Raw genomic sequence first — 7,829 nt, 5'->3', positions numbered from 1 at the left:
CTCTCTCTCTCTCTCTCTCTCTCTCTCTCTCTCTCTCTCTCTCTCTCCCTCTCTCTCTTTCTCTCTCTGACACACACACACACACACACACAGATATTATACTGGGTTACAAGATTTACTCCTAGATGTTTGTCAATGACTGTCAAATAATGGAAAGGCTGAGAATCTGGTAGTTGTTCAGTCCATGAAGTTGAATGTCTCAAAAATTCCAATCTGGAGTCCTCATGGATTCCTAGAGAGCTACCGGTCTTTAGTCTGTTTTGGAATCATGTTGGTAGCAACCTGACAGATGAACTTGCCAATGAGAATAAGGGCAAAAAAAGCAAAGTTCTCCTCTTCCATATCCTTTTATCTGGGCTGCCACTAGGAAGTGTGGCCCAGAGATTTAAAGTAAGTCATCCTGATTTAAATAATCTGATTAAGAAAAATCCTTCCGCGTCTGGCAACGCCTGAGCTCCCAGGCCCACGACCCTCAATGCCCCGGGGCCAGCTCGACCCTCCCCACACCTGCCCGGCCTCCTCAGTCGACCTCGGGGCTCCCCTCCCCGGTCACACGCCCAGGACTTGGAGTTCCCTGGACTTGGGGTAAGAGAAGAACCACGAGGAGAGGGAGAAAAAGGTGGAGAAAGGAGGAAGCTGCCATGGGGTAGGTGAACTATGAAAACAACCATGGGAATAGCCCATTGGAGTTAAGAGCTGCCCAGATGGAACATGGAAGACGTCGATGAGTATGTTAAACTTGGCCACGAAGAGCAGCAAAGATGATTGCAGTCCATCATAAGGAAAATTGACTCGGACTCTGATGGCTTTCTCACTGAAAATGAACTCAGTCAGTGGATTCAGATGGCTTTTAAGCATTATGCTATGCAAGAAGCCAAACAGCAGTTTGTCGAATATGATAAGAACAGTGATGGTACTGTGACATGAGAAGAGTACAACATCCAGATGTATGACCCTGTGATTGACTTTGATGAGAACACTGCTCTGGATGACACAGAAAAGGAGCCTTTCAGGCAGCTTCATCTAAAGGATAAGAAGCGATTTGAAAAAGCTAACCAGGATTCTGGTCCTGGTCTGAATCTTGAAGAGTTCATTGTGTTTGAGCACCCTGAAGAAGTTGATTATATGACAGAGTTCATCATCCAAGAGGCTTTGGAAGAACATGACTAAAATAGTGATGGGTCTGTTAGTTTGGAAGAATTCCTTGGTGATTACAGGAGAGATCCAACTGCAAATGAAGACCCAGAATGGATACTTGTTGAAAAGGACTGATTCCTGAAGGATTATGACAAAGATAACGATGGCTGGCTTGATCCCCAAGAGCTGTTGTCATGGGTAGTGCCCAATAACCAGGGCATTGCACAAGAGGGAGCTCTTAATCTGATTGATGAGATGGATTTGAATAGTGACAAAAAGCTCTCTGAAGAAGAGATTCTGGAAAACCAAGACTTGTTTCTTACCAGCGAAGCCACGGATTACGGCAGACAGCTCCACGAAGACTACTTCTATCACGATGAGCTCTAACGCCTGAGCGTGCCCAAGCGGGATGGGCCTTTTGTAGTTTGCTACCAGCTTTTCTTTTATGATAAAAGATGGATGTTGTATTTTACACTATATATATATATATATATATATATATATATATATATATATATATATATATATAATTTATTTTTTTCAAATTGTAATTTATACTCATTCACACAGGGGTTATAAACACAAAAAGGCAGGACGTGGGGAAGGGGATGACACTGGAGCGTGAGTGTTCAGGGGGAATACAGATATTTTTCAGAACCGGGTATTGGATGGGTGAGGGTTCAGGGGATAGGTCACTATGACTCTGCCTAAGATTCACTTGTCCTTATCTAAGTTGGTAATATCTGCCAAGGCTACCTAATTACAAGGTCTATGATTACTCAGGCTGGTAAATTGTCACAAAAACTGCCTATTTGCAATAGCTTATAGCCATCTGTTTCAGTGTTTATCCACAGAGACCCAAGACTTGGTGTTAGTATATATGTATGACAGGCCTATTGCTGATTTTAGGCCTATGGCTGATTTTAGGCCTTCAGTGTACAAGCAGGGATGCCCCAACATCACCACCCTTCTCTAAGTATAGACAGGCTGTGGCGAATCTAATCTTTCGAAGACGGGGATAGAGGCCTGACCTCCAGTAATTGAAGGGGACCTTGTAATGGCTCCGGTCCCCCTGTCGTTGTCCAGTGAGGCATGAGGGCCATACCCGTCCTGTATTTTACACTCTTAAGTCTTACCACATCAGATGATCTAAATGTAGATTATAACTTTTGGTCTTTTAAAAGAAAAACAAAACAAGAACTTGTCATTTATTTGAAGACATATTGAAGGAGTAAAACATTAATATTGTGTCATATAACCACAGTCTTTCCTAAGAAATCCATCTATGTAGTGCTGTGTTGTGGAATGTTTGAGCTCTCTTTCCATACGTGAATACATGGAGGACTTTAGACATGTCTAAACAATAGTATTTAAGTAGCACATAATGAAGCCGTCAGTTTTCGTTCTTGTACTAGTAGACTTACTTTTGAAACTGACAAAGGACACTGTGTTTAGGGTTAGTGTTATATCTTAAAACCTTTAATGGAACCTTCAGAAGGACTTAAACCTCACATAGATGTTGAGAAGTTCTACTTAATTTTAAAATGGTTTCTAAAAAAGGTTTTGTCGTATGAAATAGAACTTTATATTTTTGCATATGTATAGATAGTAATTATATTTAATGTATAACTATAGCATTATGATGAGTGGAAATTGACATTGTCCAGAACTCTTCACTTTTGATTGATTAAAAATAAACTGTCCTTTTATATGTTTGGCTTTTTTTAATTTTTCCAGATAAATCTCAATTCAGCATGGATCTTGCTGTATTTTAAACATTATTCATTCCTTTATTAGGTAGTGAATGTTCTCGAGACTGTTAATTATTCTTTGTACATAGTCTTATTTGCCTTTTTCTTTAAATAAAAAGAATTATGTTATAATTGAAAAAAAAAGAAAAGAAAAATCCTTCACTGTAATGCCCTGCAGCTTGGGTTCTAGCTTATTTCAAATGCTGTCAAATTGACAACCAGGAATTGCCATCACAGAGGGTATCTATCTCTCATTCCCAAAGGCCTGCTCAGTAGTAGACTAAAGCTATTACAGGCACTCCCTTCAGACAGTGTATAAATTCAGATTCTTAACAGTTGTGCCAAGTCATAGGCCCTGATTTCTATAAATTTATACCAAAATTGAAGTTAATGCCTAAATTTCAAATAGTCTCACAAGTAAACCAGTTGTCTGGATGCTTAGTTAAGGAATGTGATTACTGTTTGTACTTATACAGGACATCTGGGATAAACCTGCATCTCATTTAGCCTTAAGATAGTGCAGGTTAAAAATAAGAGAAGAAAGGTCTGAAAGGAAGGTTTCTCTGAAGTCCTTTGTGTTTTTACCTTTCATGAATTAATTCCCACTAGGCAGTGACTCTTTGTCAAGGTCAGGAATGACACTATCTTCAAGCCCAGTTATGTTATTCATTTCAAAACATGTCAAGAGCTGCCTGGAGATGACTTCTCTGTTTTGTTGTCAAACCCATCATTTAACGTTACTGCTATGCTGCTCAGCCATGAAGAATAGAATTCAAGATTTCATTTGAAGAAAAGGCCTTACAACTTTTCTTAAAATATTTTTAGCTAAGAATCACAAAACATTCCTTAAAATAAGCAGGAAGGAAAGCAGAATTCTTTGTATTACAACAGAGGAAAGTGTTAAAATTCAACTTAAAAGGAGTCCTTGTATCTGACACAATTAATTAATTAAGAAAGTCAATTTAGGTGGGCAAGCATTGTAAGTGATTATATTCACATCTCAAATGTTCCTCTAAGTTTAGTGTAAGGATGGCTCATTGTCTGAAGAATGAGCTATCCAACCTCACCGCCTCTTGCACACATAAGCAGCCAGAGTGCACTATCCTAGTCTTTAAAGAGAATCAGAATTTAAAGAGACTTAAGAAGGAATTTCTGAGTGCTTTCCTCCACAGTTTCTATTATTTCCATGTTTTTAAACACTTAATGTAACCTTGGTTTGTAAATTTCCCTTTCATTCTCAGAGGTGGAAAAGGGATCTCTTTTTGAACTGTTTGTATGTTTGACTTTGCCATCTACAGTGTGTCACTTACAATGACATTTACAGCTAGTATGATCAGAATTGAGAACAAACACTATTGACTGTTCTGACATTTGTTTATGGAAGCAGAAATGCACACACCTATCACAGAGCAGTCTACTGGCCTCTAGTGGTTATTGGTCAGCAATTTTACTACAGGAATAAGCAGCTGAATGCAGTAATATCCATAAACTTTAAATCTGTGTAAAACACACACACATGCACACACACAATTAAATAAAAATTTTAAAAGTGTTTTTAAATTGCATGGACAAGCCCTTATATGACGTAGAAACAGAAAAGCAAATCCTGATGAGGTTGTAGAAAGAACCTTCTTTCACTGATGGAGGGAATACAAATTGCTGCCAACACTCTAGAAATCACTATGGAAAAATCCTCAAAAAACTAAGAATAAATCTACCATATGACCTAACTATACTGCTCCTTGGCACATGTGCGAAGGACTCAACTACTCCACAGATAACTTGACCAACCATGGTCATTGTCCATCCTATTCACAATGGCCAGGAAATGAAAACAACCTAAATGTCCTTCAGTTGATGACATGTAAAGGTGGTGCATATACACAATTGAATACTTATTATTCAGCTATAAAGAAACACGAATCTGCATGTAAATGGATGAACCTAGAAAAGATTATGTCGAGTGAGGTAACCCAGACTCAGAGAGCTGGGACAGGAACAGAGGATTCCAGCAAATCACTGACCAGCTAATATGGCCAGCTGGTGAATCTCTAGTGCACACACACACACACACACACACACACACACACGAAAGTTCATGGCCAGCTTTGGTTACATAGTGAACTTGAAATTCATCTGGGATCTATAATAGTATCCTGTCTTGAAGTGTCAGTGGGGGTTGAGAGACACATGCACCTTTAATCCCAGCTCTCAAGAGATAGTGGCAGAGACAAATAGATCTCTGTGAATTTGAGGCCAGCCTGGTCCACAAAGCAAGGTGCAGGCCATCTAGGGCTTTATGGTCTCTTTGTCTCTCTGTGTGTCTTCCTTGTCTCTCTCTATCTCTGTCTCTCTGTCTCTCTGTCTCTCTCTGTCTCTCTGTCTCTCTCTCTCTCTCTGTCTCTCTCTCTCTCTCTCACACACACACACACACACACACACACACACACACACACACTTTTGTACAGCTCCTCTGTGCAGTGATGCTAATTGTCACCAACTCTTTTACATGTGTTTAAATCTTTTGCAATTACGTAAGACTTCTACAATGTAATACTTTCCAAAAAAAAAAAATCAAGTTACAAATCTGGCGTCCTCTGAACCAGAATTGTTAATGATGCTAACCTTTCTCAGGCTTATAATCAAGTTCCTGGTTGCATTATAAGTACTCTTTCTTTTAACAAGGATACTTAGACATTCCCCCCAACTGTTTGCACTCTATGTACCTTTAATAATTATAGGCATTAGACATTGTCCACCTGAAAAGTACAGGTGTAGGTAAATATTCTATTTTCCAGCTAGTTTTCCTTAAGTGTTTAGTTGTGTTGTGTGCTCCACTTGTGGAGTTATAACAGTTATAACAGTGGCTGTTGTCCATTGGAATTCTAGAGAGACTCAACTTCAATAGTGAAACCTAAGCAATGGTCTGTTTGTCTTTTGCTTATTCATTTATAGCTGATATATATAATATCACCCATATGTCAGACAAAATTCAAAACTAGACTTCATATAGACCGGACCCAAGAACCATTTCTTCTATTTCTCTTAATTGGCCATAAAGGGGTGGTTTTGATATTTTTAGGGGGAGCACTAATTAACTCCTTGGCAGCTTACTGTCTTTTTCTCCTCAACTTGGGATCACATCAGCCCAACTGAGACAGATCTCAGCCTGGCAACAAGGGATGGAGCAGTAGAGAACAAACCATCAGATGGTTTATCAGTGGGACCATCAGATGAGTAATCAGGGAGATTGTTCTTCAGAGACAAGTGGAGGAAGCTGTCAGAATGAGGACAAAGTCAAGTCGGTCATGGTAGTGCTTGCTTATAATTCTAGTACTTGGAAGACTAAAACAGGAGGATTATAAACTGGAGGTCAACCACAACAGACCTTATCTTAAAATCAACAAGAATGGAGTCATTTGTGTCAGACCTCCCAAAAGTAAGTAAAGCTTAGAGCAGAGGTTCTCAACCCTTTTGGGGATGTCAAATGACCCTTTCTCAGGGGTTGCCTAAGACCATCAGAAAACACAGATATTTACATTATGATTCATAACAGTAGCAAAATTACAGTTATGAAGTAGGAAAACAAAAACAATTTTATGGTTGGCAGGTCAAAACATGAGGAACTGTATTAAAGGGTAAAACATTAGAAAGGTTGACAATCATCCGCTCAGAAGCAATAATAATAATAACAATAATAATAATTAATAATAATAAATGGTTCTTACACATAGTTCCCTGACAGCTACCTAGATTCTTCTAAATCTAGATTCTACTTTTATTCTGTTCACAGTATTTGTTTCAGACACATATATTTCAGAGAATTTGCTTTACGTTTTTTATCTTTAATTCTTTTAAATTGTTACTTCTTTTGTTTTGTGAGATTCTGATTGAATGATTAAAAAAAGAAGAAATACAAAGGAAAGTACATGACTGCTCCTAGGTACGGTGGAAGAGAAAGTTTATTGTAAATAAAAGGGAGCACATAGCCAGAGGCAGGGACATCTGGAAGAGTCCAGAGTAGACAGGACCCTGAGCCATGAGGGGAGAAGGGGAGGGGAGGGGGAAGAGAGAGAGACTAGGTACAGCTGCCAGGAGACCCAACAAAGAATAGGTAACCAAAATGACTCAATTATATAGAGAAGAGTATCTTGGGAAAGGGCTTCCCAGCCTCTGTGCTGGAGAAGTTTAATGAAGGGGTGGGCTATCCCAGCCAAGAGAGCTCTGGAACAGGTAGAGACTAAAGGATACTGGGAGAACCTGGCAGCCAGGTCCACTTTGATATGTTGAATAGATGCCCCAGCCTTTTGTCTTGGGTTTGAAACCTACCATCCCAGCCTTTTGTTGATAATAAATGAATGATAAGTGTTGTCAGGTAATCTTTAATAACTACTTCCTGCTGATATTGGGCCATTGTCATTGGGGACACAAGGGAGCTGGACTGCAGAATAGGTCTGGGAAGAGCAGGTTGTTTCACTCTGTCCAGGCTCTTCAGGACTATTTAGGGCTAGGGAAGTAGCGGTAGTGTTGGATCAGTCTGTGAGGCTGGACTATCTGGGGCTAGAGGCTTTGAAACTGTCAAGGATGAGGTTTTTCAGGGAACACCAGGAACTGTGGTGTTACTGGAGCATACTGAGATCATTTCCCCACTCCATTTCCTCACATTATCCGAGAGAGAGAGAGAGAGAGAGAGAGAGAGAGAGAGAGAGAGAGAGAGAGAGAGGAGAGAGGAGAGAGAGAGAGAGGAGAGTGAGAAGAGAGAGAGGAGAGAGAGGGAGAGAGAGAGAGGAGAGAGAGGGAGAGAGAGAGAGGAGAGAGAGAGAGGAGAGAGAGAGGAGAGAGAAGAGAGAGGAGAGAGAGAGAGAGAAAGAGGAGAGAGAGAGGAGAGTGAGGAGAGAGAGAGGAGAGAGAGGGAGAGAGAGGGAGAGAGAGGGAGAGAGA

The 7,829-nt window shown here is 40.0% G+C and overlaps 1 pseudogene; it reads left to right on the top strand.

The window, feature by feature from the left end:
• The first annotated feature begins 711 nt into the window (after nt 1-711).
• LOC114640358 lies at nt 712-1,524 on the top strand (annotated as a pseudogene).
• Nucleotides 1,525-7,829: the final 6,305 nt, after the last annotated feature.

This window comes from Grammomys surdaster, unplaced genomic scaffold (genome assembly GCF_004785775.1).
Source record: "Grammomys surdaster isolate TR1022 unplaced genomic scaffold, NIH_TR_1.0 125807, whole genome shotgun sequence".
NCBI classification, from domain to species: domain Eukaryota; kingdom Metazoa; phylum Chordata; class Mammalia; order Rodentia; family Muridae; genus Grammomys; species Grammomys surdaster.
Note: the sequence above shows the minus strand (reverse complement) of the source record. Positions and strands in the feature narration are given on the sequence as shown.